This window comes from Camarhynchus parvulus, chromosome 19, assembly GCF_901933205.1.
Source record: "Camarhynchus parvulus chromosome 19, STF_HiC, whole genome shotgun sequence".
Classification (NCBI taxonomy): Eukaryota; Metazoa; Chordata; class Aves; order Passeriformes; family Thraupidae; genus Camarhynchus; species Camarhynchus parvulus.
The window spans coordinates 6,257,918-6,267,958 of record NC_044589.1 but is presented as its reverse complement, the minus strand read 5'-3'; the positions used below and the strand labels follow the sequence as shown (position 1 = coordinate 6,267,958).

The window sequence follows — 10,041 nt, the reverse complement described above, 5'->3', positions numbered from 1 at the left end:
TAATTGCACTGTAACTGTGGTTTTACACTCAGGATCATCAGCGACCACACTCTGCTCCTCTGTGCCCTTTTATTTTGTTCTTTTAATTTTTTCCTGCAGCTTCTTTCTGCTGTTTTTACTTTTTTTTTTTCTCTTACCACTCACTTGTAGCCCATTTTCAGAAAACTTTTTTGCACATAATTCTGGTATCTGCATCACAAGAGCCATTCCACTAACACAGCTTTGGTGTTCTGACTGTTGTTTGAATTATCTCTCCATAGAAAGAGGAGGTAAATCAGGCTGGGTATTGCTCCTTATTACTGAGAATAGGGTGGGTTTGTTTGGGGAAGTGGCAGTGTTGGGTTCTAAAATATGATAAAATCTATTTTTTTAGTAGAACTCTGTATTGGGAAGTAAGTGCTCAAGGAAACAATTGTTGGACTGGAACAATCTTGTGTATAACAGCTAAGGAAGCATAAGAATATTTCCAGATATGAAACACAGAACCTTTCTTTGCAGTTGCTGAACAGAACTGTGTTACCTGTATTTGCTCTGGAGTGGCCAGTGCTTGGTAATCTTATTAATTAATCTTGTTAATGCTTTCTTGGCAAGCATTATCAACATGCAGTTGGTTTGTAGTAGAGTTGAAAATTCAAGTTTGGCTCTTCCAAGAAGATAGAAGGAATTATCTCCTGAGCAAATATTAAAATATCTGAAATTTAGACTGATTTTTTTTCCCCACAGTCACAGGCAGGATATGTGATATCTTTTTTTTGGAGGGTGGTATGTCTGGCCAGTCCATTAATGGATGGCATGATCATTGTAAAGCTCTGTAATTGCACTTAAACCAGTATTCACCAGATTATTTTTCTTCTATTTGTAGGAATTTTCATGCAGTAACGTGCCAATTAATTTCCTTTGCCATGATTAGTTAGCTACTCAAGGACTCAATTAATAATGATTCCATTCTGCAGCAGTTTGCAGAACTTCCTGTAGTTACCATGGGAGCAGTCAGGGTTTTTTATTGCTTGCTTTTGGAGGCAAAGATGAAGGATTTTTTTCTGTAAAAAATCTCTTGGTAGATTTTTGAAGTCCACCACGGGATTGTTTCGTGCCAACACCTCTGAAACAGCATCCGCAGCGACCTGACTTTTCTGAGCCTGGTGGGACAGAAATGGAACAGCAACAAAGCTGGAGGCAATAAACACAAACATAAATTTAGGCTTCTTGGAACCGTCATGGCACATTGGAATGAGTGGAAACCAGTCTTGAACTTCATTGTTTCAGCTCACACCTAACACTTGGTATAAATACAGAGGTTCATCTTTTCCTCTCACAACAGGGCTCTGAACCAAAGGCTGCCCTTAGTCAAGGTTGGCTGCTGCTGCTGCACACTGAAACCAGAACTATCCATAAAGAATAGAAGGATTTACTGACTTTCCTTGGGAAAATGGAGCTGCAGGTTGAACGTGTCCCTACAGGAGAAATCATCCGCGTGGTTGGGCGCAAGGCAGAGCGCAGCACTGTAAGCCTGGTTTTATTGTCCCCTGGCCCCTTCTGGTACTGCTGCTTACACAATAACCAACTTAGATCTGAACTGAGCTACTCCAGGGTAAGAATGGAAGGGTTTGCAAGGCTGGCTGGTCATTGGAGTGCGTGGAGCTGTGTTGTGAACAGTTTTTTCTCTCTGGGATGGAATTAGTAGCAGTGAAGTGAGTGGGAGTTTAGAGTATCATTAAGATTTGTTTTCTGTAGAGATACTGCAGTGAACCAAAGCTGGTGTTTGGCCTGGCTGTATGAATTCTGTCAGAATTCTGGGAGCACTTTCAGACTGCAGAGGAAGGGAAAGAGCTTTGAAATAGTTATTTTGTTCCTCTTGTGTTGATTGTGCTGTCACGGGGTTCATGCCCTGAATGGTATAGGAAGGTTCACATATGGAAAATTCAGTGGTACAGGCACATATTAACAAACTTATAAATATCTCAAGGAACTGACTATTCTGTTAACTTGGCACTTTCTTGACCTGTGTTCAGGGTTTGTATGTAAGCAAATAGAAACTCATGAGCTGATCTTTTCTGGTTTGACACAAACAGTTGAGAAGGATGGTACTTTTCTAAGAACAATTTAAGTTTTCTTGGAATTAATGGCTGTTCGGCGTGTTTTGCTTCAGAATATTTTCTATCTGCATTTGTATAATTTTTAATTAAAGGAATCTAAAGAAAAAAAACTGAGAAAAATTTAAAAATGTTTGGAGGTACCTAAGTACAATTGTGAATTTCTCTCTCTCTGTCATAGCTATTTAAAACCTGTTTAACAGATCTTCAGCTCTGGTAGAGCCATCTTGTACTGAAGTGCACATCTGTGCATGTTGCTGCTGTTTCCTAGCATTGTCTTTCTAGTGACTAATCTGAAACTCAATCTGAAAATGAGCTGAGGTACATGTACTGCTTGGTTACACAATTGTCAGGTAGAGTCATTTTACTTCAGAAAAAAACCTAGAGCTCCCTCTGCCTTGTTAGGAGAGGAGGCAGAGGCAGTTCTGGAGTTCTTTGGTTTGTAGAAGTGTTATTGACTTATTTGCAGTGACAGCAGAGGACACTGGCAGGACTGAAGTGTTGTTCGCATGGGTGAATGTTCTTTTAAACCTTAACGTGTGCCGGGGTCCTGGGGAAGACATCACAGAGAGAAAAGGTATCGGTTCAACTTTCTAAAAAGTTTCAAACACTTATTAACATTCCATGACATGGTAACTTGCTACTTTGTGTATCAGTCAGGGTTGGTGTGAATGAATGGCCAGATAGGGGTGGTTTTAAAGAAACTTTATAAACTGCTGCAGGAGTGGCAAGAGCAGAGCTTTTTTACTCTTTTAGCTCAGAGTGGTTCAGGCTGTTGGAGTTCAGTGTGTAGAATTTCCTGTAGATCCTGACGAGACTGCCTCGGGTATTTCACACCTGTGTGGGATGAATCAATGTGCCGCTCACAGCGGATGGTTACCCGAGCTCGCTGCAATGAACTCCACCTGCGTCCTTCCCAGGAACATGCACTTCTGATGACTCCCGCAGCCAGGAGGGGCCGGTAGAATTCCCGTCAGCGTTCCAGGTTTATCTTGTCCGTCTGCAGCAGACAGGTGCGTCTGCCCTCGGAGCCAACAGCAGCTCTCTGCACAAGCTGCTCAGCAGGATGCTGCTGCCGCGGACACCGTGACGAGCGCGGGGCGGCCCGGGGGGCGAGGCGGGGCGGCGGCGGAGCTCGGGGCCGGTGCAGGTGAGGGCGGAGCGGCGGCCCCAGCCCGCATGCCCGGCGCTCGGACATGCTCACTAGCGGCGCGCCGCGGGCTCCCGCGGGCAGTCGGCGCCGAGGCGCTCGCGGAGCCGCCGCAGGGCCCCGAGCCGCGCGTCCCGGGGCACCACCGAGCGCAGGTGAGCGGGGCCGGGGGGCCGAGCGAGCGCACACTCGGTCGGTCGGTCGGTCGGTGTGCGCGGTGTGTCCGTCCCGCCCGCCCGCCCGGCGGTACCGGCGCTCGGGCACATGGTGGCCGCGGGCTGCGGGGCGCGCGGGGCGGCGCGGGGGCAGCGCCCCGGGCGGCCGCGGCTCGGCCGTTCCCCGCAGCCGCCGAACCTTCCCGGAAACTCGGAACGTTCTCCACGGAAGGAGCAAATGAGCGGGGTAGAGCAGCCGGCATCCCGCTGGCGGCACGGCGTGGCTCCGGCTGCCCGCAGCAGTCGCTCGCTGCCCGGTTCCCGGGCTGTCGGTGGCTGCTCTCCGGTAACGCTTCCGTGCGCGCATCCCTGGCCGGCACGGGCCGAGCGCTGCCCGCGGGGAGCCCCAGCGGAGCCGGGGCCGGGCAGGGCGGGGCTCAGACGTGGCCGTGGCACGGCCGGGGCTCCGTGCGGCTCGGCTTGCCCTTGTCAAGACACGGTTCCCGTACATCCCGAACTTGCGTTACAGCTCCGAGCGCTGCTGGGTGTGATCCACCCTGCTGTGCATAGCGCTGACTGTTCACACTGGAGGAATTCTTCCTTTGCCAGTGCTTGCACAGGTGCCTCAAAGCGCTTCATAGAGAAGTGTCCTCTCTATTTAGACCTCTCTCGCATGTGGAGATGGTCAAACTCCTTAACTTCTCCAATTTAGACCACAGGTCTGTGTCCCCACTGAGGCTCAGGAGTTCCTATCTCTAGTGTTGCTTTCCATGCTGGTTTTCCCCAGTTCTAATATACCTGGAGTTAATTGTTTTAAGTGACAGTGACTCATGGGAGGAATCTGACTCTGCCTGAATGAGCAACTCATTCTAGTAACTTGAATTTTCCAAGTAAGCTGGCTTGAGCTGCATTCTTGTCGTTTGGAGGATTGCAGAGGAAAAGTGGTTCTGAGATACAATACAGAGATTATTCTGGTATTTAATCTCTCTCTGACAGTTGCTGGGGGGGCGGGGGGGAAGGCTCCTCCAGAACTACTTGTGGATGGCAGCTGCTTAAAAGTGACAAATGAGAAAATTTGCTTGGTCGGTGGGACAAGCCATGAAAACAGAACCACATCTTAGAGAACTTGGGAAGAAAGGCATTTTTCTTTCATCCCCTTTTGGAGCAATATACAATTGCCAGTTGTCAGCACCTTTTCAAAACTTTTAGAAACTGCCTAAGGCTTATGGAACTGATGAGTTCTTAATTTTCACAGTAGGCCCTGATATGGCAACCGCTGTCATAACACTTCAGGGGTTTTAGTTTTGATAGTGGATATAATCCTGTGTTCTAGGGAGGGGCTGTGTAAATGAATTTTGTGTTCTGGTCTGGCAGGGACCAATGGAGTGCTACACTGAACACATGTTCTAATTTATCGTGGTATAAAGGATAGATTTATTTTTAAAGAGAAGAAAAAAAAAGGTGTGAATCATAACACACTAAGGAGTGAGAGATCCCATGTGAGTCAGTATCCACAGTGTGTAATTTCTGTTCTCTCCTGCATAATTAATAGTGAAGAAACTTGTGATTTACAGCACATCTTCAGGATTTATAACAACTGTAAGAGAGCTTACATAGATCCTGACAAAATAAGTCAAGCCATTTTTATTTTTTTATTTGCTCTAACCCCACTGGAGGAAGGCCAGTAAGAAACTGGGGGCTAAGAATGCTTATAACATTAAACATAGTGGGTTTTTTATGCATAAGCTCAAACTCTATGGTGCCTTTATGCAAAGCTAGGATAGTCTTAGTCTTGTTCAGATATTTGGGATTTTTCTCTTTGTAGTGTCATGTTGCTTATTACTGCATTAGGAACCACATGCTTTCTAGGAACAGGACAAATTCCTCTACCCCTGCCCAAAGGAACAGTCTGCTCCAAGTGCAGGAAAAACAAACTGCAGCAGCTGCCACAGTCCCAGGGCAGTGTATAAAACCCAGCTCCCAGTGCCCCTTCCCTTGTCTTACCTGGCAGCTGTGAATGCTTCCAGCATGGAAAATATTGAGGAGCACTGGGCTGCAGCACTTTGCCTCTCAGTTCAAAGGGCTGATGAGTGAGCACTATTCTCAGATAACCAGCAGTGCCTTCTGGAGGACAAGTGTGTGTTTGGGAGAAGCTGGAGTGTTACAGGTGCTGCAGAAAAGGAGGTGGAGGGAACTCAAAGTACAGCAGATTTCCCCGGGGCTGGTCTGTGCCGCAGCCCTTTGTAAGAGGTGTAACTCAATCACTTGTCCTTTCACACAGGCTAAAGAACCATTTAGAAAGGCAGATTTGTGTGGTGGGGAAAACCATCTGTGTTGTGCTTTGGGTTACCTCTGGCAGTGGCAGCCAGAGGTGGTTAACTGCTGAGAACTGATTCAAATCAGAACTGAGCAGCCAAACAAACAGGGGATTTGTGAGGAGCAGCTCCCCAGCCCAGCTCTCCGTGTGAGTAAAGCAACATCTGCACAGAGGCAGGGAAGGCTGGGGTCAGGTGTGCCCTTTGTGCTGGCATGAAGTGATTGCAATTGTGGCACGTGTGTGTCTCCTGTCAGGGCTTTTCCTGCGTTAAACGCTGCTTTTCTGCTGTGCAACCAGCTCCTGAGTGATGTGGTTGGCCTAGGATTGCTATCCCTGGCTTCTCCAGAAACCATCCATCCAACCTTGCTGTCAGCTCTAGAGGGTGAGGTTTGCACGCCTTGTGTTCCTCTGAGATTGTAGCACAGTTCTTTTTCTGCCTGGAGGGAACCACTTGTGCTGTGCCTCTCTGTGCCTGGATTCAGGGATCTCTCTGCTGGAAAATATCCTGCTCTGTATTTGGTGCCCTCCTCTGCATTTTTCATGTTGATGTATTAGTGGGGTGGGTGGTCAGCTCTTTCTAGAAAACATTAATAAAGATGTTAGCAGGCAGCACAAGTCAATGTGAAAGGCTAACAAGGCTTGTTATGGCAGAAGGTTTGGAGTGGACAAATCTCAAGTAATTTGTTGCAACTGAGTCATGTTCTGTGGGGGTGGAGGTGTTCCTTACAGCCCTGCCCTGCCTTATTTAAATATTTAAACATTTAAATACAGCAAGGAGCAGCAGGGCCAGTACCTTTTCTGTTGCTATATAACTCCGGTGTAGTCTGTTCTGTATTAAATTCCTGTTTAAGGCTGGAAGGCAGTAAAGGTTAGTATTTAGAACTCCTGTGGCATTCATGCATGCATGGATAGCTCTCCCTGGCAGCTTTTTTTTCTTTAGGAAAGCATTTGGTCAGGTGCCAATGTCCAGCTTTCCTGGGACACTCTCAGCCCTTTAACCAGTACAGTGACCTTGGGCCAGCCTGGCCACCACCCTTCCTGTGATTCAGCTCAGCAGCTGATAATAACTGGATGTAGCATTTGACATTTTGGCAGTACCTTTGGAGCGTTTGCCCTCTGAGCAGTGAGGTCCCAGGGCTGGGAGGTACAGCAGGCTGCAGTCTCTGAAAGCTCTGTCACTGAATGGGCAGTGTCATTGTTGGTGCTGAAGAATGTCGTGTCAAAATGTGTTGTGATATTTGCCAGGAAATGGAGAGTCCATGAATGACTAAAAAGTGCTCTGTGACACAGCTGTGATGGCACTCAGCCTGCAGGCTGGGCTCTGCAAGCTAGAGCTGTGCCTTGACATTTATTTTGGTAATTTCTTTTGAAGGCACTTTCCTAGTAAAATTTCACCACAGAGTTTGCTGTAAAGATGATGAAAGGTCTAGAGGGGAAGTCCTGTAAAGAGCAGCTGAGGTCACTTGGTTTGTTCAGCCTGAGGAAGAGGAGGCTGAGGTCAGACCTCACTGGGGGCTGCAGCTTCCTCATGAGGGGCAGCACCAACCTCTGCCCTGTGACAGGAGGAGGGAACAGCTGGAGCTGTGCCAGGGCAGGTTTAGGTTGGATTTTAGAGAAAAGTTCTTCCCCCAGAGGGTGCTGGGCACTGCCCAGGCTCCCCAGGGAATGGGCACAGCCCCAAGGCTGCCAGAGCTCCAGGAGAGTTTGGACAACACTGCCAGGGATGCCCAGGGTGGGATTGTTGGGGTGTCTGTGCAGGGCCAGGAGTTGATCCTTGTGGGTCCCTCCAGCCCAGGATATTCTGTGATCTGACTCTGTATTTCTTTTTAGCATTCTGGTGCCTGACCAGAGATTTCCCCCTTACAGAAGGTAACACAGAGATGTGCTCCTACCCTGGGACAGGGCACACTGGAACAGGACAACAGCCTTTGGAGGGGGTTGGAGGCTGCAGGGAAGCCTTGGTGCCTCAGCAGCTGAGTTTCATTAGGCAGAGTGGTCCTGGTGCCTTCTGCCAGCTGACAATCACCAGGTGTATTTGGCCATTTTGCTAATGAAGAGGGGGATTATGGAAGGAGCTGTAATTCAACTAGGGAGCAGTGTTTGTCAGAGGATTTTATTGAGCTTGCAATTGCATTTTTCTTCATTACCATATCCTCAATATTTTATGGCTGTCTTTATGTCTGTTTTCATTGTCACCTGATGCCTGGTCTAGATGGGCTATTCCTATCCAGGAAAGAATCAGCTTTACTTCAGCATTATAATGACAAACTGAGAATAGAAAAAAAGGTAAACTCAGCTTTCACACTGCACATATTGTTCATGGCTGAAGGGTCCAGTTAAGTCAATGTCCAATTATATAATGAAGAGATAGTGATCTGTTTAGCTTTTTAGAAAATTAAATTCCACTGAAACAATATAACTGGGACTATGGAAGTAGGAGGAAAACTATTTTCCATTCTGAAGCAGGCCTTTGTATAGAGTTGAGTTTTTTTAAACTCACTAACAGTAACTAATAACTTGTACATTATACAGCCCACACTGAGTCATTGTTTACTCAGGGAAATGACTTTCAACAGCCAGACTTGTTTGTGAAGTTTAATAACCAAAATATGCAGTTCTGTGCTTTACAAGGCTGCACACTATAACCAACATTTTGGAAAAAACAAAACCCAATGCATATTTGCAACGCCACACAGCACTGCATTACAAATGCTGCTGCAGCTCAGGTTTTGATCTGCAGTAAAAGCTGGTGAGTCCAATGGCGTGGTTTGGAGACAGGGAAGATTATTGCACAAATTAGTGTTGGGCTTTTCTAAAGTTTTATTGAACCTTCCAAATTAGAGACCAGGAAGCCTTGTTCTGTGTCCACACATCTTGTTATTTTAAATAACAGGTTGTCCTCCACTCTTAGGAGTTTTGGAGTCTGTTTGAAATTGCCTCTTGTTCTTCTTGGGAGGGAAAGCCACACCTTTGCACCAGGAAGCCAGGAATTCTCTCTCTGACAGAACTGGAACTCAGACAGAAAAACAGATGTTTCTTTTGCCTCCTTTGAGTGAGCACTGGAGTTCAGTTGTGAGCTTTTCTGCCTTTTCCTGACTCATTATCTGCTGTTTTGTGTTAGCATGGGATTTCTCACAGATGTTACAGGAAACTTCCCTCCCCACCCATTACACCTGAAAAGGTTTGAACAACAGTCAGGGTTTGTGTCCCTGGTTGGTTTTGGGGTTCTGAATAAACAAGCAAGTGTAACAACCAGCAGAGCACCCCTCACATTTCTCAAGTAAACCAAGTGCTTCATTTTAAATAGTGTATTCAAAAAGTTTATTTACTATTTTTCCCAAAATTACAAGGGATTTTTGGATGCAATTTTATTGGAAAACAGAAAGGAAAATCTTTGTCTCATAATGAAGGCAAATACAAAATATGTGACTTGCAAAATCCTAATTTTATTTGTGCATGGATTTGTTTGCTCTTATTAAGTGGGTGAGGGGAATCAAAACCAAGTTCTGCAGAAAAGTACAGAGTGTGTTTTTGTGTGTGCCCAACCATAGCACTCTGGGAATGCAGATTATATTTAATTTTGCTGAACTTCTGTCCAGGAATCTGATGGATAGCGCCTGGGAACAGCTGTTTATGGAGCTATCAGCAAAGCTTCGAGCATCAACTTTTACCATCCCTGAAATTCTCATGTTTTACTTTATAAATCCATTTAAACAACTGTACAGTGCTGTGACAATCCTAGCAGGCTTGGAATTACTGAGAGAACCACCAGGTTTCCTTGAGCATGAACCCAAGTTGTTCTGACTGCGAGGTGTCAGGATGGACACGGGTTATTTCTGGTCAGCTGGGCTGTAGAAAAAGTGTGGATGGACATATCAAGATAAATGTGGTTGTTTGGAAAGGGAGTTTATAAATTCATAACCTTGAGGGGGTTTGAATATTCTGTGCTGGTCTGAGAGAAAACCAGAGGCTGAAAACCCAGAAGGAAAAGTGGAGGCTGAGAAAGGGTGGGAGACCAATAGAAAAAGCATAAACTGAAAAAGAGTGGGAAGCCAAAATGGTGGGGGAGGTCAGCGAGGAAAGTAGAGGCCAAAAAGTGGAGGCTGGAAAAGTTAGATGGAAATAAAGATGTGTGGGAGGCAGAAAAGGTGGTGAGGCCAAAATGAGCCCATATCAGAGATCTGATCAATCTCATTTTGCTCTGTTGGCCTCCACATCCTCCTGAAGAAGGGGACTCTCAGACTATTCAGCTGAGGAAAGTTAAAGCTCAGCTTCATGGAATAACTTGGCTCTTGTATTGCTTCAGTTGGAGCTTAGTTTCAGCAC

At 46.4% G+C, this 10,041-nt stretch overlaps 1 protein-coding gene across 1 annotated transcript in view; it reads left to right on the top strand.

The window, feature by feature from the left end:
* The first annotated feature begins 3,309 nt into the window (after window positions 1-3,309).
* Window positions 3,310-10,041, top strand: part of MYO1C (myosin IC) — a 49,157-nt gene continuing 42,425 nt past the window's right edge. The window contains exon 1 of the mRNA XM_030962401.1: window positions 3,310-3,398. The gene's annotated coding sequence lies outside the window, so the exon portion shown is untranslated. The remainder of the gene's footprint in view (window positions 3,399-10,041) is intronic.